This window comes from Trichechus manatus, unplaced genomic scaffold, assembly GCF_000243295.1.
Source record: "Trichechus manatus latirostris isolate Lorelei unplaced genomic scaffold, TriManLat1.0 scaffold00108, whole genome shotgun sequence".
Classification (NCBI taxonomy): domain Eukaryota; kingdom Metazoa; phylum Chordata; class Mammalia; order Sirenia; family Trichechidae; genus Trichechus; species Trichechus manatus.
The window spans coordinates 1,780,346-1,808,001 of record NW_004444044.1 but is presented as its reverse complement, the minus strand read 5'-3'; positions in this window follow the sequence as shown (position 1 = coordinate 1,808,001).

Sequence of the window (27,656 nt, the reverse complement as noted above, 5' to 3'; positions counted from 1 at the left end):
TAGTATACACCCACTCCTCACTTACTGACATGTTTAGCTTCCAAAGACCAGGTCATTATATGTGAAAATAGATGTTATGTAGAAATGGACATAAGAACACAAAATGAAGGATGACTACATCATTACATAACTGCCAAATTACATCATTACATAACTTCCAAATTATATCACTGCATAACTGCCAAACCACTGAGAACCATGACCCAGCCATTCTGACACATAACCTTAACTATCACAGCCAGCATTACTCTCACCTCGCACTTCAGTGTTAGTTACTGCCAGATGTACGTCACAATGCACAAAATAGTAGATTTTTTACTACTATTGTAAAGGCAAAATGTTGGATAATGAGATAGTTGGTAAGTGAGGAGTAGGCGTAGCTAGTTGAATTGGCTGAACAATTGTGTAGGGAGAGAGAGTTGATTAGTAAAATGAGGTCACCTATGGTGTTGGATTTCATTTTATTTGGATCCACAATCAACGCCCATGGAAGCAGCAGTCAAGAAATCAAACAACATATTGCATTGGGCAAGTCTGCTGCAAAAGACCTCTTTAAAGTGTTGAAAAGCAAAGATGTTACTTTGAAGACTAACCCAAGCTATAATATTTTCAATCACTTCATATGCCTGCGAAAGCTGGACAATGAATAAGAAAACTAAAGAAGAATTGATGCCTTTGAATTTATGGTGTTGGCAAAGAATATTGAGTATATCATGGACTGCCAGAAAAATGAGCAAATCTGTCTTGGAAGAAGTAGAGCCAGAATTTTCCTTAGAAGTGACGATGGCGAGACTTAGAAGCAACGATGTACTTTGGATGTGCTGTCAGGAGGGACCAGTCTCTAGAGAAGGACATCATAGTTGGTAGAGGGTCATCAAAAAACAGGAAGACCCTCAGTGAGATGGACTGACACAGTGGCTGCAAAATGGGCTCAAACATAGCAACAACTGTGAGGATGATGTGGCACCGGGCAGTGTTTCATTCGGTTGTACATGGGGTTGCTATGACTCTGAAGTGACTTAATGGCACCTAATAACAACACCATCATAGTGTAGGAAGGAAGAAAACTTTGATGATAGTCCACAAGATCTTCTCTAAGTCTTGTTCTTGTTACTTTTTTTTAATCTATGACTGCCCTGGGGTTATATAATATGTAACTCAAATTTGAAGATAGCAAAAAATTTAGATAGTCAATAATCTGGACAACAGAATAAAGATTTAAAAATATATGCCAAGCTAAAAGGATAGCACATAGCAAATAAAATATAATTTAACACAAATAAATGGTAAAGCATGGCTTTGGTTCAAGAAATCAACGCCCAAGTCTAAGCGATGACTATGACCAAAATATATCTTGAATACTTATAGAAAACTAAACCTTTTAAAGTTTTAAAAATAAAGATGTCACTTAGATGACTAAGGTATACCTGAACCAAGCCATGGTATTTTGAATTGCCTCATATACATGTGAAAGCTGGACAATGAAAAAGGAGACCGAAGAAGAATTGATACCTTTGAATTGTGGTATTGGCGAAGAATACTGAATATACCATGGACTGCTAGAAGAAAGAACAATCTGTCCTGAAGGAAGTACAGTCAGAATGCTCCTTGGTAGTGAAGATGGTGAGACTTCGTCTCACTTACTTTGGACATGTCATCAAAAGGAATCAATCACTGGAGAAAGATATCATGCTTAATAAAGTACAGGGTCAGCAAAAAAGAGGGAAACCCTCAATGAGATTGATTGACACAGTGGCTGCAACAGTAAGAAAACCCAACATCACTTCTGCACTTCCTGCCAGAAGTGCACAACCTGAATCTAATCATGAGGAAATACTGACAAACCCAAATTTAAGGAACATTCTACAACATAACTGGTCTGTACTATTTGAAACTGGCAATGTCAATGAAACACAAAGACAATGAGGAACTGTTCCAGAAAAAAGACTAAAGAGACATGACAACCAAATGCAATACATGATCTTGAATTTTCTCTTGCTATAAAGGAAATTCTTGGGCAAATTGGCAAAATCTAAGTAAAGACTGCCAATTAGATAATTATAGCATATCAATTTTAACTGCCTGATTTTTATCATTGTATTTTGTTTCTGTAAGAGAATTTCTTTGTCTGAAGTATTTAAGAATAAGGGGGCATCGTGTCTATATCTTACTCTCAAATGGTTCAGAAAAATTCACATAAATATAAATAGATGTGTATGCATATATATGCAGTGAGAAAGAGGGAAGACTAAAGCCAAAGTGGTAAAATGTTAATATGTGGGGGAACTCAGTGAAGTACATATGGGAATTCTTTATACTATTCTTGCAATTTTCTGTAGTCTAAAATTATATCAAAATAAAAAGTTTAAAAAAAACATAATATAGAAAAAATAAAGTAATATTTCTATCTGAAAAAGAAAAGAAAATTACTAAAGCTACTTTAATATGCTGGGGGATTAGTGTAGTTCCTATTAGGAACCCATTGCTGTCGAGTCCATTCTGACTCATAGTGACCCTATAGGACAGAGTAGAACTGCCCCATAGGGTTTCCAAAGAGCAGCTGGTGGATTCAACTGCCAACCTTTTGGTTATCAGACAATCTCTTAACCACTGTGCCACCAGGGATCCCATATTTAGGAAAGATTATTATTTAAGAAAATTATTTGATAGGACTCTGGGTGTCAAAGGTGTAGCTTCCTGTGGAAGATTCTGGAAGAAAATACTATAATAGAAAGAAAGTTGAATTATTCTGCATAATAAAGCAAAAGGAAATTTTAGTTTCTTTGTATAAACTTGGGATGGGACACAAGAACAAGGAGAAGAAAAGAAATCTAAGTAAGCACCAAAGAAGGAAAATACAAGAAAAACACTTTTCAACTTGATTTAAGTTGTAAATTGCGGCCAAAGTAAATAAGTACCCATCAAGAAATGTCCTGAGATAGGAAGTGGTTGATGAAATTTTAGGGCAGCAACGTCTGACATTAAACTTTAAGTTATTGTCTATACCGTACTGAGCTATAATCCTCTTCATTACCACAAATCTTTAATAAAAATTGGCTATATATAACAGTCTTTTGTTTGAAATGCTTTGATTAAAAAAGAAATGGAGTTAATATCCTATGTAGGGCAAGGCAGTCTGAGAAGAGGACAGCATTGGCAGGAAGAGAAATAGAGACTGAGAATTGAATGGAAATGGAAAATTACAGAAATTGGTGATGAGAATAAATATAAAAACTCAAATCCTTGGGATGTTGGGGAGGAAAGAATTCTGTTTCCCAAAATATCTCTGTGTGAATCAGAGATTTAACCATTCACTCTAAATATTAAAAGGCAAGGTGACTCAAGAAGGCTAGTATTCTTGGAGACATGACAGTATATGCACTTAGGTTACATACGAATAAATAGATATAAAATAATATGATCGATAAGAAAGTGACTTTTCTACTAAAATTACTTGCTAATATAATCATAAAATTGCATTCCTGGGAATCTATTTGTGGTAGCCAGCGTCCAAGTTGACCCCCAAGGATCCTTATATCCTGATATAGACCCCTTTCACACTGAATGGAAGTGACTTGTGTAACCAATAGAATATTTAAGATATGATGGAGTATGACTTAGAGGGTTCCATCATAAAACACATTGAGGCTTGTGCTTCACTTTCTCGTGAATCACTTGCTCTAGGCAAGCCAGCCTCCATGTTGTTAGGACACTAAAACAGCCTATCGACATTTTCACTAGGTGAGGAACTAAGGCCTCCTGTCAACAGTCAAGTTCAATTTGCCAGCAATATGAATGAGCCATGTTAGAAACAAACTTTCAGCCCCAGTCAAGCCTTCAGATGATTGCAGCTCCAGCTTAAGCCAGAATCACCTAGCTAAGCTGCTCCCAAATTTTGGACCAACAAAAATTGTGAGATAATGAATGTTTATATCTGTTTTAATCAACTAAATTTTGGGATGGTTTGTTGTGCAGCAACAAATAAACAATGTTGTTGTTGTCAGTTGTTGTCAAGCAGGCTCCGACACATGGTAACCCACTGTACAACAGAACAAAACATTGCCTGGTCCTGCAACATCTTCACAGTTATTGATGTACCAGTCCATTGTTGAGGCCACTGTGTATTTTGAGTGCCTTTGAGCCTGGGGAGCTCATCTTCCAGCACCGTATCGGACAATATTCTGTAGTGATCCATAGGGTTTCCATTGGCTAATTTTTGGAAGTACATTTCCAGGCCTTTCTTCCTAGTCTGTCTTAGTCTGGAAGCTCCACTGAAACCTGTCCACTATGGGTGACTCTGCTGGTATTTGAAATACTGGTGGCATAGCTTCTAGCATCATAGCAACACATAAGCCACCAAAGTATAACCAACTAACAGACAGGTAGTGAAAATAGTTAATACAACACCTAAAGTGATAATCAGAGAGGCTATCAAAGATTCATATGCAAGGATGTTCAACACAGCATCATTTATAATAGCAAAAATTGGAGCAACATAAGTGTCCAAATACGAGATTTTTAAAAAGAAATTATTTTATAGCATCATAATAATAAAAGCTAAAATTTACTGGATTTTTTCACTCTCTAGCCACTGTGCTAAGAGGAAAAATTCTGTAGTCATTAAAAATAATATTTTGAACAACATTTAACAATGTGGGAAAACAGTCATAATAAAATGTTGAGTGAAATAAACTGCATACAAAACTACATATATAGTATGATTACATGTTTTGTAAATATATTTTTATTTGCTTACAAAATATACTTATATTGACTTGTTTATATACTTACAAAACAAGAATCAAATGCACACATGCATATGCGAAAGAAAACATTGGCAACCAACCCAGTAAAGGTTAAGATGGTTGGGGTAGGAGTGATTTTCAGTATTTAAATTATATTCTTTTATTTTTCTGTATTTTTTCCCAAAAGTTCCAGAAAACATGTATTACTTTTATAATCAGTTTTTAAAATAGTAACATAAAATTTACCAGACCACATGATCTGGGAACAAGGAGTGGTATGAGATTGTGCCCACTCACAGAATTTGATTTCAGGAAATGCCATCTAGTTCAACCTCCTCATTTTACAGGTGAGATAACTGAGGCACAGGATTGTTGAATGGTTGTACCTCTGGCTTTCCCTTAGATTGGTAATAGCAGAACCTGAAGGAAAACGCAGATATCCTAGTTCCTAGTAAAGTGTTCTCCTTACTCCACTATGTTGTTGCCCAGATATCAAAGACAAAGCCACCATAAAAAACCAAAACCAAACCCATTGCTGTTGAGTCGATTCCCTTCATAGGGGCCCTACAGGACAGGGTAGAACTGCCCCATAGGGTTTTCAAGGAGCAGTTGGTGGATTCAAACTGCCGACCTTTTGTTTAGCTGTAGCTCTTAACCAGAAAGGAACAGGGAAAATGATAAAATGGCCAATGATAAAATGATTTTAAAAAATGATAAAAATGATGAGAAACTAACTCTCATCAGTCATCACCGCAAAAGGAAAATCCTGTCCTGAGTAACTAGGCGCCAAACGCCACTGCTTAAACCAATCAGCCTTTAAGGACTTTTAAAGAACCACAACAACTTGTGGCCATAGTCTGAGCTTCATTAGACAAGGAAGGCAGGCTACGCAAAATAAGACTTCAACCTGAGTTGATCTATAACTAACCTCTTTATGGAAGGTGAAAAGGTAAATGCCATTTCATCTCCTAATGAATGAAGACTCCATCTACTGCTGCTACCTCTGCTGTTCTTACCACATCAGAGCAACCTATATATGCCTTCTCTCTCCACCTCTTACTTACGCTGCCATACAGAGTATTATACTTGTAGCCAGCTGCAGCACAGATATAAGTCCTCTGGAAAGTTCTAAATGGAGAATGAAAGAGGCTCTCATATGAGGGGAAAAACCAACAGCTGACTCTTTTCTTACAGCAGACGCTTAACTGGTTAGCATTTTTGGCTTTATTTGTGTTTGGGGAAAATGGAGAGTTGGTGAAGACTTTTATAGAAATCTTGAAAACGATCTCCAAACATTTAGAGGATTTCATAAAACCCAATTCTAAATATGTATGTACTCTGCTGCAGCCAACTCTAGTCAAGTTATCCAGAAATAAACAAACAAACAAAATCCACACTTACTTCCATCTGCTTTTTGCCTTTTGATGGTAAAACATTTAATTATCAAAAATAACAATCTCTTCCTGAAAACTTTTCAGGGTACTGATACAGCATAATAAGGAATTAATACTTGAAATGTTCGTGTAGTTACAGAATTTCCAAACTTAACAGTGTATTGAGAGTAATTCTGAATCTTTGGGTCATGACCAAGTGTGGGATGCACGGTACTTTTTTGAAAATATGAATCAGCATGTAATTCCTTGGGAAACCTCAAAGGAATCCATTGGATCATCAGTAAAAAGGACAACTATTTCTTGGCTGCTTAATTCTAAACATCAACCAAGATTAGGGCTTTTGCTTTGGTGTTGAACAAAAACAGAGTTAATCTACTTCTGCTGTAAGAGAAGTTCTTCACCCAGGAACCAACAAATGAGGAGGCTGTTTTTTATTTTATTTTATTTTTTTCAAGTGATGACAGGGATGTTTCTGAGGACTGCTGAGTGAACAAATAGCAAAGAGAAACTTGGTTGGCCTATCACTTGCATGGAGATTTTCTGCTGGTGAGAAAAGACTGGGGAAATGTCCATACTTTTAGGCAAACATTTCATGGGTAGCCTAGCCCCACTGAATGCCATCCTTTCTGGCCCAAATTAATGCAGAAAAGGAAAGTGACTTCACAGGTCATTGAGCACATGCCGAATTAGCAAATAAAATGGAGCAACTCTGAAGTAAATCTCTATGTGTCTGCATTATGTGTGTACAAGTTGTTGTTGCTGTTAGGTGCCCCTGAGTCAGTTCCGACTCATAGTGACCCCCGTGTACGACAGAACAAACTGCCTGGTCCTGCAACATCCTCACAATCGTTGCTGTGTTTGAGTCCACTGTTGCAGCCACTGTGTCAATCCATCTTGTTGAGGGTTTTCCTCTTTTTCGCTGATGCTCTACTTTAACAAGCATGATGTTCTTCTCCAAGGACTGGTGCCTCCTGATAACATGTCTAAAGTACTTGAGAGGAAGTCTTGCCATACTCACATCTAAGGAGCATTCTGGTTGTATTTCTTCCAGGATAGATTTTTTTGTTCTCTGGCAGTCCATAGTATATTCAATATTCTTCACCAACACCATAATTCAAATGCATCAGTTATTCATTAGGCTTCCTTATTCATTGTCCTGCTTTCACCTGCACATAAGGCAGCTATGTATACAAGTAGGTGTATTTAAATTATTAAAGTTCATTTTAAAAGGTTATTTTATCTTTATTGATATTGTCTACAAATACATGTGTGCGTGTGTATGTGTGTGTGTGTGGAGAGAGAGAGATAAAGACGTTGTTGTTGTTAGATGCCATCTGGTCGGTTACGATTCATAGTGACCCCTCCTACAAAAGAACAAAACTTTGCCCAGTCTTGCACCATCCTCACAATCTTTGTTATTCTTGAGCCCATTACTGCAGCCACTGTGTCAATCCATCTCATCGAGGGTCTTCGTCTTTTTTGCTTACCCTCTACTTTACCAAGCATGATGTCCTTCTTCAGGGAATGGTCCCTCCTGATAACATGTCCAAGTACGTGAGTCTAAGTCTCCTCATCATTGCTTCTAAGGAGGATTCTGGCTGTACTTCTTCCAAGACAGATTTGTTTGTTCTTCTGAAAATCCATGGTATATTCAATATTCAACAACACCATAATTCAAAGGTGTCAATTCTTCTTCAGTCTTCCTTATTCATTGTCCAGCTTTTGAATGCATATGAGGCGACTGAAAGTACCATGACATGGGTCAGGTGTACCTTTGTCTTCAAAGTGACATCTTTGCTTTTGAACACTTCAAAGAGGTCTTTTGCAGAAGATTTGCCCAATGCAATGCATCCTTTGATTTCCTGACTGCTGCTTCCATAGGCATTGATTCTGGATCCAAGTAAAATGAAATCCTTGACAACTTCAATTTTTTTCTCTGTTTATCATGATGTTGCTTATTAGTCCAGTTGTGAGGATTTTTGTTTTCTTTATGTTGAGGTGCAATCCATACTGAAGGCTGTAGTCTTTGATCATCATCACTAAGTGCTTCAAGTTCTCTTAATTGGAGCAAGCAAGGTTGTGTCATCTGCATATCGCAGATTGTAAATGAGTCTTCTTCCAATCCTGATGCTGCATTACTCTTCATATAGTCCAGCTTCTCAGATTATTTGCTCAGCATACAGGTTGAATAAGTATGGTGAAATGATACAACTCTGATGCATACCTTTCCTGATTTTTAAGCCATGCAGTATCCCCTTGTTCTGTTCAAATAACTGCCTCTTGGTCTATGTACAAGTTTCTCATGAGCACAATTAAGTGTTCTGGAATTCCCATTCTTTGCAATGTTATCTGTAATTTGTTATGATCCACACAGTCAAATGCCTTTGCATAGTCAACAAAACACAGGTAAACATCTTTCTCATATTCTCTGCTTTCAGCCAAGATCCATCTGACGTCAGCAATGGTATCCCTCATTCAACGTCCTCTTTTGAATCTGGCTTAAACTTCTGGCAGTTCCCTGTCAATGTACTACTTCAACAGTTTTGAATGATCTTCAGCAAAATTTTACTGGTGTGTGATATTAATGATATTGTTTGATAATTTCAAGGCTTGAATTTTTTCTTCAGTACTTTTAGCTTGAGAAATGCTGAACCTGTTCTTCCCTTTTGGTTTTCTAATTCCAGGTCTTTGCACATTTCACTATATGTTAATTTGTCTTCTTGAGCCACCCTTTGAAATCTTTTGTTCCGCTCTTTTACTTTATCATTTCTTCCATTAGCTTTACCTACTGTATATTCAAGAGCGAGTTTCAGAGTCTCTCCTGACATCTATATTGGTCTTTTATTTCTTTTCTATCTTTTTAATGACCTCTTGCTTTCTTCATGTATGATGTTCTTGATGTCATTCCACAACTAGTCTGGTCTTCGGTCATTAGTGTTCAACGCATCAAATCTGTTCTTGAGGTGCTCTCTAAAATCAGGTCGTATTTTGGCTCTTGTGGACTTGCTCCAATTTTCTTCAACTTCAACTTGTACTTGCATATGAGCAATTGATGGTCTGTTCCACAGTTGGCCCCTAGGCTTGTTCTGACTGGTGATATTGAGCTTCTCCATTCTCTCTTTCCACAGATGTAGTCAATTTGATTCTTGAGTATTCCATTTGACGAGGTCAGTGTGTATAGTTGCTGTTTATGTTGTTGAAAAAAGGTATCTGCAATGAAGAATTCGTTGTTCTTGCAAAATTCTGTCACTAATCTCCAGCATCATTTCTATCACCAAGGCCATATTTTCCAATTACTGCTCGTTCTTTGTTTCCTACTTTTGCATTCCAATCACCAGTAATTATCAATCAATCTTGATTGCATGCTTGATCAATTTCAGACCACAGAAGTTAGTAAAAATCTCCAATTTCCTCATCTTTGGCTTTAGTGTTTGGTGGGTACATTTGAATAATAGTCGTATTAACTGGTCTTCCTTGTAGGCATATGGATATTATCTTATCACTGACAGCATTGTACTTCAGGATAGATCTTGAAATGTTCTTTTTGACAATGAATGTGATGACATTCCTCCTCAATTTGTCATTTCCAGCATAGTAGACCATATGATTATCCAATTCAATATGGTCAATACCAGTCTATTTCAGCTAACTAATGCCCAGGATATCAATGTTAATGCTTTCCATTTCATTTTTGACAACTTCCATTTTTCTAAATTCAGACTTTTTACATTCCACGTTCTCATTATTAATGGATGTTTGCAGGTGTTTCTTCTAATTTGAGTCATGCCATCTCAGCAAATGAAGGTCCTGAAAGCTTTACTCCATCCATGTCATTACGGTTAACTCTACATTGAGGAGGCAGCTCTTCCCCAGTCGTCTTTTGAGTGCCTTCCAACCTGAGGGGCTCATCTTCCTGCACTATACCAGACAATGTTCCACTGCTATTCATAAGGTTTTCACTGGCCAGTTTTTTCAGAATTAGATCACCAGGTCCTTCTTCCTAGTTTGTCTTAGTCTAGACAGTCCACTGAAACCTGTCCACCATGGGTGACCCTGCTGGTATTTGAAATACTGGTGGCATAGCTTCCAGCATCACAGCAACATGCAAGCCACCACAGCATGACAAACTGACAAATGTGTGGGGAGATAAAGATATTAACATAGATATATCTTATTTAAATATATGTGGGTGTATTTAGATAAATAAAAGGTGTGTTTTTTAACTGTTTATACTGGCTGGCATTCTGTGGTTAGTTGTAGAATTAAACTGCTTTCATTTTCCACAGGTGTCTAAAATACCTAGCAAGTGGGTGGAGGAGCCCTTGACTGGGAAGATGGTGATCCAGGTGAACTGAGGCTGCTTTATAGACATGCAGAAGAGTCAGCTGTGGTATACTTTCAGGGAACCAGAGACATGACCCTCCATGCTTCCACCAGGACCCTCTTGGTTTGACAGAGCTCCACCGTCCAACATCAGCTATGCTCAAGCCAGTTGCTGAGTTCCTACTTGGCTGAAGCTAGGGCAGAACAAGCAGATCCCAGATCATTCTGACCTGTCTTGGCCCAACAGACTTGTTCGAAGTGTATAAGGCTGACAAATCTCCTCTTAATGTCGTAGACAGGAAAGATTTTTATGTGCATGGGATGGTTGAGGTTTTAGTGTGGTTTTACCTTAAGGTAGAAGTGAAATGTCTGAAAATCTTCAGCCAAGTTAACTTTCTTAAATGGTTCTGCCTTGCTTCATTTATGTTTTCTGAACTGTTAGAGATAAATTTACCATGCAGTTTCTAGGAAGCTGTTAGGGGACTGTCTTTTTCCTTTACAATTATCCATATTCCCAGATTCTGACCCTAAGTCTCAGTTTCCTTTAATGGAAACCTGCACTGCCTCCTCACCTGTCAATCACTTCTCTGAGACAAGACACTAAGTCTCTATCACTTTCAATGCTGATTTTAAGTTGATTTCCATTGGTTTCAATATATTATATCCAATTGCTATGAGTTGCCTAGCTGAATTTCCTGGCCTGCTACTTACTTAGGAAAGAATATCTTACATTCTTTGTCCTTCAGTCTTTCTATTTGTAATTCAAAGATGGGATAAAAACCAAAAAACCGACTGCTGTCGAGTCGATTCCAACCAGAGTGACCCTATAGGACAGAGTAGAACTGCTCCATAGAGTTTCCAAGGAGCGGCTGGTAGATTTAAACTGCCAGCCTTTTGGTTAGCAGCTGATCTCTTAACCACTGTGCCACTGGGGCTCCAAAGATGGGTTGGGGGATGATAATGCCAATTCTTCCAAATTCCAAAGATTGTTCTCAGGATCAAATAAGAAAATGCATTAAGTAGATATATTATAAAACTACAAATCATGCTAGAAAACTGAAATATTCTTATACTGTCTTCCTAAATCTTCTGTTATCTTTCAGCCAGCCTGGCTTCACCAAACCTTCCTTGTTCCAATACTTACTACCTGTGTAGTCCTGAATGAGTGACCTGGCAAAAAGTATTTATTGAGGGTGTTGTAGGCTAGGTACAGGGTTTAGAGAAGAAAACTGATTTGCACAAGGTAACACAGTAAGTGGTAGAACCAGAAAAGAGCTCACATCTTTTGTTTTCCAACCCAGCCACCATCCATTGCCCTATCCTGCTTCTCTAGGGTTACATCAAGGAATTTAAAGATTATTGCCAACTGCAATACAATCTTACTCTATTTGTTAGTTTATTAGGCCAAATTTGTCTATAGTTCCGTCTTAGAATTTTTGTGGGATACTACAGTTTGTTCCACTAATGAAAAGCCTGAAATACCGGGCTCGAATAATGAGGAGCAAATAAATATTTCTTATATTTTCATAATCTATACTAAAAATTAAAAGATTATTTTGGTTCTGTTTACATTTTCAAAAATTTTTATTTATTTTAAATATTTTTATTATAAAATTAATGTCTGCCTTCTTTAGATGTATTTTGTCCATGTTTCAGATTATTTCCTTAATACCTATATTTTTTTATATACTACTTGATACTTCCATGAATACAAATAAATTTGTCTCACCACATTCTTAACAACAGTGAACACTATCATTTTACTAGTGGTTTATTTTATTTCTCCATCCCCACCCAACTTGTGCATAAACAACCAGTTCTTAGTTTTTTAGATCAATTATCCAATTTTCTAACTGGAAATGATATGTCATTTAGAGAATTAATCCTTTCTTCAGTTCAAAAATGTTTTATTCTGTTTTGTATTTATTTTTGCTTATACGCAATTTGTTCTGCTTTTCCCCCTACAATTTGGCACTTCATTCATTCTCCTTCAGATCTAAATATTTTCTCGTCATTGTATCTAGCATAGTGTAATGGTTAACAGACATGCTTTGGAGTCATAGATTTGAGTTTGAGTTCTGCTTTGTCACTCACTGACTGTTTGCCTGCGAAGGTTAGGTGATTTTACCAAATCTCAGTTTCTTCCACTGCAACATGTGTTTGGTGTCCCAGAAGGACTATTGAACAGTAGGTACTGTTGGTCACTTTTCTCAGCATTCTTCAAGAGTGCTTCCAATTTTTCCTCTAGCTCATTGATTGCATTTTCTGCCATGTGAATTTGGTTCCTTATATGCTCTTTTGGTGTTTTAATTCTACGATTATTCAATTGGATTGCTTCACTCATGTCTTACCTCTGTCAACTTGCATTCAACATATTGTTTTTTCAATTAATCTTGCTCTTTCAAAGAGATCAGGCTTTTCTGGTATTTCTTTAGAGACACAAAACAGAAACTTCTACACATTTCTTCTTTTTCCTGTGGTAAGTCTTTTCCAAAAGTATGCTTTTTCTCAGCTTTGTGAAGGCACTGTATCCGTCTTTTATATTGCAACATATTTTCCTGTGTCCTTTGTTGCTATTTTCCTGTCCCCTGATGAAAACTTGGGCAGGCCCCATGATTTTTCTGCTCGCTCTTAGGTCATGAATAGTGCTACAGTCACTTTAAATCACGAGCATAGTCTTAATTTAGAAATTAGAAGTGTCCAGTCAAGAAAGTCATCAGAACTGTGAATTTCCAGTATGCTTTGGGTTGGAAACATATAGGAGGAATGGAGGTGATAAATGGCTTCTTCTCTACTCAGTACGCAACCTCTACCCCACTTGGCTTGCCAGCTATTTTTCAACTCTTTTGGGATGAAATAGGGTCAGGAAGAAGTGTTAAGCTATAAATAAAATTCTTATTTGAACTGATACTCAAAGTCTTCCTTTAAGTTTCCTGGGACTGGCAGATATTTGAAGCTCTTTTTTTGGTGGGTGTTTCTGAGCGTGCTTTGGCAATTTCCATCATGCAGGGCCCCTCTCCTGCAGTTCTCTTGACCTGGAAAGATGTATGTCTATTCTGGATTATCCCTTGCAACTCTTTCTGCAGACCCTAGGAATTCAGGGCTCATCTCTAACTTCTCACTACTGAAGCCCCTCCTCTCCTCCAGATGGCCCAATGGACAGGACCAAAGATGTTACAACACTGCCTTTCTCTCCTGTGTGGACCACATCTGCTCCACAGCAAAGTTTACACATTTCTTTGTACTGATAAACTGGCCACAGGGTGCTTGAGTTTTCTCAGATATGAATCAGGCACCAGTCTTCTGTGAATATCCAGTGTAAGCCTGCAGACTGATGTTGTAGCAGCTCGCTTCACAAGGCTTGAGGCAAACAAAGCAGAACTCCTTAATCCTATGTGCATTTGTGTTGGGGCATGGAAACTATCATAGTCTGGCAAGTTTTTTCTCCAGATAAATATCTTCACAAATCACATCCTGATTCCTTTTTATATCTCTGATTCCGCTGAGTCCAAGGTCATATATCTGGTGAACAAACATTTCCTTTGTAATGCTGCATACAGAGATTTGTTTCATAGTCACTTTAATGTCTGATGTATCTCAATTTCACCTCTGTTGAAAGTTCAATTTTATCATAATTTTGTAAATTTATAACTAAGTTTTTGAAAGAACACAAAGTTCAATCTAAAGTTGTACATATGCCCTTGAACTGTCCCGGGTATTTATTCATTCAATAGCCATTTATTCAATTGATATTCTGTCTGCTAATCAGTATACTGGGTAATGGGCATACAATAATCCCTGCCATACAGAAGCTAAATGTCTGCTCACACCAGATGTAGCTGATCATATGGAATCAGCTAGAGTAGATGACCACCTTGACCTAGAGGCAAAAAATTGTTATCATGACTTCCAACACTGCTTTTGTTAGTTAACTGGTAGAAAACATAGGATTCATTCGGTGTCTAGAATTGCAAGGAAGCCATAGCCAAAGTTGGAGTGCCATGGCGCTCAATCATTTTGATAAAGGGTTACCAAAAGTATCGTCTCAAACGAATAGTAGACAAATGCCAGGATGACAGTCTAACATCAAGCTGTCATTTCAACGAAGGTAAAGTGGGGGAGTCCAAGTGAAATGCAAAGAAAATGGATACAGTGAAGGCTAACAAGAGAGAGATCTGGAGGAGGTGATGAGGAGTGGAGCCAGGATAAAGTTCTAAGTGGAAAAGCAGGTGGATGTAGACCGTTTTATTTGGCCTTTGGGAGGCTGGGCATGTTATAAAGGGCAGCTGGCAGAATAAACATTAGCCCAAGAGATCAGGCAGCCTCAAAAGCAGGTAGCAGTTTCAGACACTGACTCTGTCATGGTTATAACAGTCTTGATAAAGCTAAGGATACCCAGTTTTCTTCTTTTAAGAGCCCCAACATATCAATCTGGATTTCTGGAAGTGGAACAAATGCTCAGGGAATATTTCAGGCTTCAAATTATGATCTAAAGAAAAAGTGATAGGTCAAAAAAGACCAGAAGGGGATATGAGAACAGTGGTCACTAGTCTTTATTAGGACTCCCGCATGTATCTCTATGGGGTTCACATAAAATATTTTTCCCAGAAAGTGAGGTTCCAGGTTTATTTACTTGGTCCACAAAGCCACCTGAGACTCCTGAGATCGTCATCATCTCATTTTGGAGATGGAAGACTGCTACCCTTGGTTCTAAATAATGGAACATGATACTTCCTCTGACTGCCCAGGGTGGCTAAGACTTTTTACGTCCTGTGGTTGGTTGATCAGGCACAGCAGTGGTGCACGGTCCTGAAAGACCAGGCACTCTGTCCTGCTCCAGTGCCAACACAGCCAACTGGCCTAGCAGTTTTGTTTCTTTTAAGAGTCGAAAAATGATTCATGGAATGTTGCCTAATTTTGTTCCTCATACAAGTGGAGGTTACAGGTTGATATAGATCCAGATAGCAAATTTGGGTGATTGGTACAGATTGGTGCAAATTTGGGTGACTGGGGCAGGAACAGAGCCTTTGCTAACTGTTGTCTGGAACCGGGGAAATTATTGAAAGCCGAATTTAAAGGAAAGCCAAATCAGAAAAAAGTTTATAGTCTAAAATCACGTTTCATAGAACATAAGGAGGTTGAAACAGACAGACCTGAAGAAATTCTTCGCCCAAGAATAAATATAGCCAAGGTAGCTCTCTATGTGGTGACGGCTGCGGTTCAGTAGTAGAATTCTTGCCTTCCACGCAGGAGAAAACAACAAATAACCCAAACCTGTAGCCATCGAGTACAGTTCTACTCATAGAGACCCTACAGGACAGAGTAGAACTGCCCCATAGGGTTTCCAAGGAGTGGCTGGTGGATTCGAACTACTGACCTTTTGGTTAGCAGCCTGAGCTCTTAACAACTATGAGACCAGGGTCTCCATCCAGGAGACCTGGGTTCAATTCCCAACCAATGCACTTTACGCACAGCCGCCACCCCTCTGTCACAGTAGGCTTGTGTGTTGCTATGCTGCTAAACAGGTTTCAGTGGAGCTTCCAGACTATATTCACGTTCCCCCTTTTCTTATATAGCCATATCTGGTTGCATGATTTCAGGCTATAAACTTTGTTCTGACCTAGCTTCCCCTTAAATTCTGCTTTCAGTAATTTTCTCTAGTTCCAAACATTGAGAAAAGGAGAGACAGCCAATAAAAATCCTGTGGCTATACCATGGGCTCGATTTGTAATTGATCAGAGAGATGGTAGAGGATCGGGTTTAGTTTCATTGTGCATAGGCTCATCATGAGTCAGAGGCTGAGTCAATGGCAGCTAAAAACAACAACAAGCTCTACTGTAAAATTCAAAGCCAGGATTGTGGGTGCTGAAAGGCCAGGTGGAAGCAGATCCTTCCATTCCATCACTAAAGCAAAGAAGGCACTACTTCTTCTCTTTTCCCAATTTCACCCTCTCTCAGGATAACTTTTCCTCCTTTTTTCCCTTTAAAGCTGTCTTTGCTTTTTTTGTTTTTGTTTTGTTTTGTTACTGTTGTTGGTTTTGTTTTGATCCTGGATTTACGTATATGAAAGTTATCCTTGGAGAAATGAGTTCACACTGTCTACCTAAACCTAGAGAACACTGCCAATATTTTAATCCACTGAAGACAGCCCTTAGGCAATTCCTTGAAGCAAAGAAGGTATAGTCAAGAAATAGTGTAGGACTGACTTTCATTGTTTTTAACATTCCAATTCCCATAGCATCAAAATTAGGGGAAATTTTTTCTACTTCTTCACTATAGTATGAAAGTTATACCTCTTTGGTGAGGAGATGGTTATGCAGTACTACCATTGAGAACAAATTTGGTATCCCAGACAGAGGGCTGGAGTGGTTTTTTATTTAAAATTAGCTGTTGAAGAAAATAAATCTGGATACTATAAAAAAAATTATACCTGTATCGGCTAAAAAAGATTTTTTAAACAATTGTCAGGCCAACGCATCATATTGCCAAACCCATAAACTGCTTTAAGAAACACATGGAATTTATATTGCAGACTCTCAAACCTCATGGGGAGGAATCTTTGAGTCCAATTAACCCCTTGGCAACAGTGTTTAATCCGGAGGGACATGCTCAAAGCATCCAAAAATATTTTGTCTAGACTTACCCATGCAGGATTTTCTATACCACATTCTCCAGAGTGGAGCCACAAGGATTCAAAGAGGTGGACAGGGACTGATGATATCTTCTCAGAGTATAGGTTCTCTTGAATATGTAAGGATATCTCTGTAACAGATTTACAAGACAGGCATTTCACCTCTGTTGGATATGTCATTCAGTCTTGCTAGGATTTCTAATGCAAGCGCCAAGCCGCAAATTAAAAGCAAATACAAAAACATGTCAGTATGTACTGAGCTACCACCGACGATATCCAGAGATGGCAAAAGACAAAGAATCAACGAAGAACGTTTCATAGAAAATGTTGTCAGTTCAATTTATATAGATATTTTCAACCAATTTCAGAAAGAAATGGAAATTAAAAAATAATTAATCCTCTTTGTAATTTTATGAGCATTTTGAATATTATCTCCTCAAGTGGTTAAGCCAAGTCAGTTAGAAAGCAGTGCATTTAATCGAGGTGACTCGTGTGGTCAGAGGCTTCATGCAGCAGTACTGTGGGAGCAGAGGACCAGAACCTACTTCCCTGCAGGCCTCCAGAACAAGTACCCATGCTTGTGTACCCTAAACTGCATGAGTGTGATCTTGTGCGAGGGCCAAGAACAGGAATTGACTGGCACCTTTCAAAAGGCTACTGAAGGACTCCAGTCCCTAACTCAAAACCTGGTTTGTCAACAAACAGAAGAACTTCATACACTGATGACAGTGGAGAAGGGAAGAGAAGATGATAAAAGTGAGAAACTAGATGAACAAGTGAAAAGGGGAGAAATGAGGTGTGAATGGGCACGCAACAAGTTAAAAAGGAAAGAAAATGCAAGCATTTGATTTATCGAAGTTTGTTAAGGAGACAAAGGAGAAGTTCAAAACACTGATAGAAAAAAATCTGGAAAGAAATACATGGAAATCTTATATATGCTGATTTCTTATTTCAGTGCATCCACCACCATCAATCATGTATTCTTCAATAGGTCTTCAATATCATTACCTCTACTTTACAGATGAGAAAATTGAGACTTAGGGATTTAGAGATGGAGGGTAAGGGATTCACATAAGGTAATTCACTCAGACTCACTCGTCCTTTCTAACTTAGCACCCTGAACTCTCTTCTACAGTATGTTGGTGCTCCCAAGGCAATACAAGTTTTTGTAAATAGATGTTACAGCAAGCAGCATACATGGGTAGCTCTACTGAATTAAATATCTTTGTAGATTCTTACCAAGGGTTTGTAAATAATATGGGAGAAACCTTGTTACAAAGTTAAATAAACAAAATTAATACAAATAATTAAACACACTCTACGATCTTTAAAAAGCTGCCCTGGTGGCCTCGTGGTTAAGCACTCCACTGCTAACCGAAAGGTCCACAGTTCAAACCCACCAGCTGCTCCATGGGAGAAAGGTCTGGCAGTCTGCTTCTGTGAAGATATACAGCCTTGGAAACCCTATGAAGCAGTTTTAATCTGTCCTATAGGGTCACTATGAGTTGGGATTGACTCAATGATGACAGGTTGTTGTTGTTTGTATGATTGCAAAAAAAAAAAAAAAAAATGCCGTTGAGCTGATGCTGACTCATGGAGACCCCATGTGTGTCAGAGTTGAGCTGTGCTCCACATGGTTTTCAATGGCTGATTTTTTGGAAGTACATCACCAGGCATTTCTTCCAAGGTGCCTCTGGGTGCACTCAACTTTGTTTTAAAAGCTTGGTAGAAAGCAGTCTGGAAGGAAATCCTTGGAAATGTTAATAGTGGTAAATAAGTGTGATGGCTTAGCGTAGCAGTTAAGAGGTAGACTCTGGAACTTGACTGCCTGCATTTGAATACCGGCCATGCCAACTATTAGACAAGTGACTTTGGGTAAGTAACTTAACCTGTTACTTATCTCACTTTCCTTATCTATATAATGAAGACAATGATAGTATCTCTCTCATTAAAGTGATTGAGTTAAAAGCATTAATATAAGTAAAGCACTTGGAACACTGCCTGTTTCATAGTAAGCACCACAGAAGTGATGATTATCTCTGGACATCATGTATGATGTTTATTTTCTTCTTAATACATTTGAGAGTCCAACTTCTTAGCACGCGCATGTGTTAATTTAAAAATCTAATACAAAAAAAACTGAAAATAATAACAATAAGTGACCAGCAACAGACAACCTTCCATAGCTGGCTGAACTGAAAGTTCCGTCCCCATCAAGATTCAGAGCTCCTTTATAACACTCTCCATTTTTCAGCTGTTTAGGAAATTTGTCTTACTAACAGGTAAGGTGCCTTGTTTGCTGAAGGAAAGCTATGTGAATTATAGCTATCCCAAAGTTTCCCTGATGAAGCCAGAGCAGATGCTGAGTAAGTATTCAAGGTATCCAGGATTCCTTAAAGGGACAAGATCCATCTTGAACTCATCAAGCAAAAGAAACAAACACCAATTTCCAGGTAATCTTGTGCAAATTAGATGGCAGGTAAATTAATCCAGTTTTCCCAACACTGAGTCCTTCTTTTATACAACTCTTAGCAACTTGCTTTGGGCTATTAGTCTCACCATAAATATGTACCAAAGCAAATGCAAAAGCATTTACCCCAAAAGTTAACAAAACTAAATTCACAAGAAACATGGCACACACCAGACAACTGGGAACAAATACAGAAAGCGGGACTTCTTCCAACCAGATACTTCTCAAAATATGTGGCAAACGTTTTAAAGAGTCCTGTAAGAATTTCAAGAACCATTCTTCTAGATTAAGAAAAGCACATGAGGGATACAGACAAAGAGCAGATGGTGTGCATAAGCTGTCTAAGATTTTGAAAGGAGAGATATTACAATTTGATAGAGTAGTGGCAGTTTATGTACATTTTAGGCAACACCCAGCCATATGTACTGTGTTTCCGTCCACTGGCCCCCCCAGAGACTCCATTACTCAAAAAGGGCAAATTTTCTAACTGTGGTGAGCTGGAAATACTAGATAAAATCTGTCTATATTCTAAATTGTAATTAAGATTCTCCAATCATCAATAAGTATGAATTTGGGTAATGACTATTTTGTAATTAGCAATAAGTACTGAGCTCATAAGTTCTACCTAATTGGTCTGTTGTTAATGGGTTTTCTGAACTGTTTTACTATGGTTGAAAAGATGACAAAATTCTTTGTGTTCATATGCTGAACTATGCTTTATGACTGCTTACTACACATAAAGCACTCTGCTAATGTCATGAGGGATATGCAGAAGTCGATACTCACCTTCAACTAATAAAATGAAATTCATTGAAGCCAAATATCCCAGTATCCTAGAGACACTTAGCTGTACCACCATTTTTGGTAATTAAATACAAGAAGTGCCAGTATTCAAAGCCTAGTCTTTAAGGATCCATCAGTAAATAAACAAATATATCCTGAAGGACCTCCTAATGAGACAAGAATTTCTGAGTATAATTAGAATGAGCTTGACATTAAATATAGTTTCAACTGGAACGTCACTTAAAGGTTTGAGGACAAATTCTAAGCTCTCGTGTGTTGTTTTTAACTGCCTCGCTATCAATTCCTTTCTGCTTATTTTGAAAATACAACAAATGTAATTAGAGTAAAAGAGAAAACAAAATTCTGGTTATTTCTCTACTTTTCTAGCTATTAACAACCTATTGATATAAAGGAGTGTTTTTGTATTATACGTAGTCTGCTCTGTAAATCAGCATTTTCTACTTGTTCTGCTGCATTGCCAGAGATGGAAACAGGCCAAAGCTGAACAAATCTAATTATATAGATTCTCGAAATTTATCATGATTTCCATCCATTAGATTCTTGCAGATTGTTTGGGTCTCTTTACACTAGCAGGGTGGCGGCCAACCTATCCATCCAAGAGATATATTATAGTTTTCACTGTTTGATTGGGACTTTCCATTCCCGAGATTAATCTTCTTGAAAAATTACACTGTCTCTCTGCCAGAATGATATTTTCCTAATACAAATGCAACTTTGTGACAGAGTATGTATCATTTTCTCCCCTGCTGCAAACCCTATTACCTACCTGGGGAGAATTTTCCCTTCTGACTGACAGCAAAATAAATCTGTATGCAAAGAGACGTGGGAAAATAAAGCTTTCACTTTGGAGGGCACAGATATTCTTGTTTGTATTCAAGAACTGATATTGAGGTCTTTTCTAGGAGTGTGGGTGTATTCTGAAAGTCAAACTCTGCATACAAAAATGTTATTTTGAATATTTCATAAGAATTCCTTCCCTGAAGTAACATCAATTTCTGCCTTAACAGTTATTGGGGCAGCCAAAGTGTCCTAGGAATTTACTCTGCTACCCGTTCTAGCTATTGTTCTGTCTCGACTTCCTTGTATTTGCTGCCTCCATTTTCTGCCTCCCACACCCTTCCATCTCTTGCATTTGACCTCTGTAACTGTTTTTGCTTCCTCTCTTCTTAAAGTGCTCTTTTGATTTTTACCAGCAGCTATTTTCTTGCCAAAAAAAAAAAAAAAGATGTTTTCATCTCTTCACTACTCTTGAACTTTCTGCTACATTTGGACTATCCTGGTTTCTTCCTGTTCTCTAATTGCTCTTTCTCTCTTTTCTTAGATAACTCCTATTTATCATTCCAGCCCTTTCTTGTTCTTTGCCCTTCACACATTTCTCTCATTTCTCTCCATTGCTTCAATTATCACCTCTGAGGAGGTGATTACCAAGTCTCCATCTCCAGTTCTCACCTATCTGTCCCCTCCCCTATTTACAAATGGCCACAGAGCATTTCTATTTGGATAATCTGCTATAAATTCAAATTCAATATTTGAAACTGACCTCCTCATCTTTTCCCTAGATTAACTTCCTGTCCCAGTGCTGCACTTCTGTCCTTGACTTCACAATGGGTTCAGCTTGCCTGATCACAAAACTTGGTATCATTTTTTCTCTACGTATTAGTCTCAGAAGTCCCTGAATAGCACAAACAGGTAAGCACTCAACTATTAGCTGAAAGTTTAGTGGTTCAAACCCACCCAGAGGTGCCTTGGAAGACAGGCCTGGTGATCTACTTCTGAAAGGTCACAGCCTTGAAAACCCTATGGAGCAGTTCTACTCTTCACCCATGGATGGGGTTGCCATGAGTCAGAATTGACCCACAGGCAACTAACAACAACATTGGTAGCAGAGTATAAACTCCAGCAGTGTGCAGACTTTATTTTGTTCACTGATGAAAGCCCAACTCCAAGAAGAGGGCCCGGCAATGTAGGCTTTCAATAAATACTTGCTGAATAAATGAATTTATCACTTCTTCCTTCAAAAATATCTTTTCTCTCCATCTTTACTTCCAGCTCCTGAGTCCAAAAGGCTTATTGTTTTGTAATTAGAATTTTGAGACTCACCCATGTAGTTGCTTCTTACACCTATTATTTCTTCCCTCCAGTCTATCCTAAATGCTATCTCACCAGTTATCTCCTTGGTTTAAGAAGCTTGTAGTAGCTCTTTCTCTTGGCGACCAAGAGCCTCTGCTTAACTTTCAAGGCTCTTGTACTGGCCTGAATGCAATTGTTGTTTTTGTTAGATGCCCTTGAGTCGATTCTGACGGATAGCAACCCCATGTGACAGAGTAGACTGCCCCATAGGGTTTTCTAGGCTGTAATCTTTATGGAAGCTGATCACCAGGTCTATCTTCCAGCAAGCTCCAGGGTGGGTTCGAACCACCAACCTTTCGGTTAGCAGCTGAGTGCTTACCAATTGTGTCACCAGGGCTCTTTTGAATCAAATTAGCCATCCTCATTTCCCAATATTTCCCAACATAGATCCCATTTAACCCCATGAAGCACATCTGCACATTATCTTGTAAATATAACAGTAACAGCATTGTTCAAGATCCTCATTCAAGTGCTTTTGCTAGAGAGAAAGATTCTTGGGACTACTTCATCTCAGATCAGGGAGGTAGAAAATAAAAGTAAGAATTTTTCCATCAGGTTGACCTGGATTTAAATCCCATCTCTGCCACTCTATCTGTATGACTTTGAGCAAGTTATTTAACTTCCTTGAGCCTCGGTTTTCTCTTCTGTAAATTGAGGATAATAATTATACTTAATTCAATGCAGTTTTGAATATTCAAAGCTATAATGTATACAAAGTGCTTAGCATTGTACTTTGCTGGAGTTGCTTTTAACTTCTGCTGAATTATCCCCCCCCCCCAATTCATGGCAACCGCATGCACAATGGAATGAAACACTACCAGGTCCTGTGCCATCCCTATGATTGGCTGTGGATCAGACTGTTGTGATCCATAGGGTTTTCACTGGCTGATTTTCAAAACTAGATAAGCAGGCCTTTCTTCCTAGTTCATCTTAGTCTGGAAATTCCCTTGAAACTTGTTTAGCATCAGAGCAATACTCCAGCCTCCACTGATGGATGGTGGCTGTGCATGAGATGTACTGGCCAGGAATTAAACCCAGGTCTCCCCCATGGAAGGTAAGAATTCTACCACTGAACTGCTTGCTGAAGTAAGTCCTCAATAAATGTTCAGAATCAACTCAATAGCAACAGGTTTGGTTTTTTAATGGGTTACCATGATTTATTATTGTTATTATTTTCAGTAGTAGTTGCAGTATTATAAAGGTGACTACAAACACTTTTCTTTATTTTCTTATATTTAGACACAATTTTTCAGTGTTATATTTTTCTCCTTCATTTTAGGATCACAGGGACTTTTATCTGTCTTTGTTTTTTTACCACTTCATTTCCCAGCACCCAGAACAATGAAAGGCAAAAGAACTAATGAATAAGTCTTTCCTGGTTTCGTTGGGGAGTGAGGAACAAAGAAAGGGAGGCAGAAATCTGGGGGTAATAGGATCATCCATCTTTTCCATATGTTAGTTTTTGCAGCCACTCTACTTGAGGAAGGAGCCCTGATAGCACAGTCGTTGAGTGCTCAATTGCTAACCAAAAGGTTAGCAGTTTGAACCCACCAGCGGTTCTGAAGGAGAAAGATGAGACAGTATGTGTCCATAAAGATTACAGCCTTGAAACCCTGTGGAGCAGTTCTACTCCATCCTATAGGTTCTCTGTGAGTGGGAATCAACTCAACAGCAACGGGTATAACAATAAGCAAATAGCAAGCAAGCATATCCCGCACCGAATTCAATTATTTTGCTTCTCATTTTGTTTTACCATGCTAAAATGAGCTTGGATTTAGATTTGAGGAGCTGCCTCTGTTTAAATTTCCTTTGATCCATTCTGTTATTTTATTGTATTTCATTAATATAATCCATCATCTTGCTTGTATCTAGTAGTTTATTTGCTAATTTTTTTAATTATAAATTTAGTTCTTCCTTTCCAGAAAATTAGACTTTGACAAAATGAGCAGGTATCCCTATGTTGGTATTTGGCATGCAATGTTAGCACATCTCTGATTGTTAGGGAAAGTCTTGATTTTAATTCTTTAACTCTCTTCAATCCCCAAATTATACCAAAAAAAGAAAAAAAATCAAAGTCTAGACTTATACTGGGACAATACTAGTCTGAATTTTAACTCTGGCCCTTTCTAGATGTCTGAGGTTGGAATGACTGCTTACAGTATCTATGAGTCTTAATGTAGTGATTAAGAGAGGAGACTTTCTGCATTCCAGCACCACCTCAGTATCCTTACCTGTAACATAGGGATGAGAGCAATGCCCACCACATACGTTATGGGCATGAAGTGAGGTAATAAATGTAGAGCACTTAGAACACGTCTCACATGGAAAAAGTAATGTTGTTGTGAGAATTAAAGGGAATTAAGTGAAATCATGGTGGTATTAACAACGATGGTGGCTAAGATTTGAGAACCCACTATGTTATGTGCCAGGCCATCTTTTACCATATGACCTCATTTAATCCTATCAACAAACTTAAGAGGTAGGTACAGTTATCCCTTCATTCTAGAGATGACAAAAAATAGAGTCCAGAGAAATGAAGTAACTTAAACAAGGTCAAAAAGCTATTAAATACAGGGCAAGGCCAAGATGGCAGAGTAGTCAGACACTTCCAGTGGACCCTCTTACGACAAAGACTGGAAAAACAAGTGATTCTATTATACATGGAAATCTGGGAGACCTGAACATCAAACGTAGAGTTGAAGAACCAGACTGAGTGGTAGGGGGAGGAAGAGACAGTTCAAAAGCAGCAAGGAGTTGCCAGACCTGACCTGGCAAGAGCCTGAACCCTTCAGGTCTGATCAGCTCAGGGGTGAGCAGTGAGACAGGCAAACATCTGTGCTCCGGAGGCATGTTATCTGTACCAGGAAAGACCCAGCACCAGACACTCTACACAGCCAGCCGGAACCAGTGAGAAGCAGCCCTCCACCAATGATAAGTACTTGCATATGGCTTACTGTGCAGATCAAAAACAACCCCCTTAGTGAAAAATCTCTCTCCCATTTACCTCCCCTCTCCCTGCTTTGCACTGGGTCCCAGACCGGCTTCAGCAATTGCCGAGTCACCTGGGCCAGAAGTAGGATCCGTCACATGCCTGGAGCCATTGTCCCTGCCTTGGAGAGTGAACAAATTAACAAACAGGGGAAAAAATAAATTGCCGGCTCTCCTAAGCCAGGAACCGAGGGTAAGCACAGCTCCTTTGCCTTGGCACAGGCATAAGGGATCCACGGACTTTGAGTGTCTTTCCCCCTGCATAGACTTGTGTGGGCACATTTCAACAGCATAGGCCCTCATTACCACAGTACAACAGGGTATACACCTGAAGTCTAACTTCAACTGCTTCAGCTGTGAAATGGCAGGTTCATGACATTTGACACTGCTTGGCCCATTAAGCAGGTTCTTCACCTATCCATATCAGAGACCTGAGGACTGGTGGCTCCAACCACGCCACCTAGCCACCTGCGATAGAGGCCCATGAATAAGAGGTGCCCCCTAGTCCCTATAGCCAACAGCATTAGGTGCTCATAGTCTGGCTGCAAAACCCACCCATCTCTGTGCTCTAGGTACAGGGACACGCCATCCTCCTGGACACTCAGGAATGACCGTGAGCCCCTGCCTTGCTTAGAGTGTGTGCCCCTGCTGCAGCCAGATGCCTGTGCCTACACCAATCGCCCATGCTTGGCTAGGACTGTGAGAGCCTACACTACACATTTGGTGGCTATCTACCTGGGTACCTGAGCTGAATCCATACAGGAGGAGTGGGCGGACTCCTGAGCTCACATCAGATCTAACCACCTGATGACAGGACATTAGAGCTTCAAAGGTGCCAATAATCAAATTAACTCACACGAGCAGCCTATTTGGGCATATCAAAACAAAACAAGAAACTAGGACACAGTAAGCAAACATAAAATAAATAAATATAATAACTTACTGACGGCTCGGAGACAACAGTCAATATCAAATCACATAAAGACACAATCTATGATGGCTTCATCAAGCTCCCAAAAAAAAGAATCTAGAAATTTTCCAGAGGAGGAAAATTTCCTGGAATTACTGGAGGCAGAGTACAAAAGATTAACATACAGAACTCTTCCAGAAATTAGGAAGGAAATTAAGCAAAATGCAGAATACACAATAGAGGAAATTAAAAAGATTAGAGAAGAGTATCATGACAAATTTAACAGGCTGCAAGAATCCATAGAGAGACAGCAATCAGAAATCCAGAAGATTAATAATAAAATGTCAGAATTAGACAAATCAATAGAAAGCCATAGGAGCAGAATTGAGGCAATGGAAGTCAGAATTAGTGAGATTGAAGATAAAGCACTTGACGCCAACATATCTGAGGAAAAATCAGATAAAAGGATTTAAAAAAATGAAGAAACCCTAATAATTATGTGGGACTCTATCAAGAGGAATAACCTATGAGTGACTGGAATACAGAACAGGTTGGGATAACAGAAAACAGAGAGAATCGTTCAAGATTTGTTGGCAGAAAACTTCCCTGATACCGTGAAAGATGACAACATATCTATCCAAGATGCTCATCGAACACCACATAAGGTAGATCCCAAAAGAAAGTCACCAAGACGTATTATAATCAAACTTGCCAAAACCAGAGATAAAGAGAGAATTTTAAGAGCGGCTAGGGATAAACAAAAAGTGATCTACAAAGGAGAGTCAATAAGAATAAGCTCGGACTACTCAGCAGAAACCATGCAGGCAAGAAGGCAATGGGATGACATACATAGAGCCTTGAAGGAAAAAAAACTGCCAGCCAAATATTATATATCCAGCAAAACTGTCTCTCAAATATGATGGTGAAATTAGGGCATTTTGGGATAAACAAAAGTTTAGGGAATTTGCAAAAACCAAACCAAAATTATAAGAAATACTGAAAGGAGTTCTCCGGTTAGAAAATTAATAACATCAGATAACAACACAAGACTAGAACACAGGACAGAGTAACCAGATATCAACCCAGATAGGGAAGTCACAAAAGTAAATTAAAGCTAAAACACTGAAAATAGGGAAACAGATGTCAATATGTAAAAGATGACAACACTAAAACAAAAAAGAAGGACTTAAAAAATGTACACATAGATTTTTCATATGGAGAGGAAGTCAAGGAGATATAAGGAAATAAATGACTGGTATAA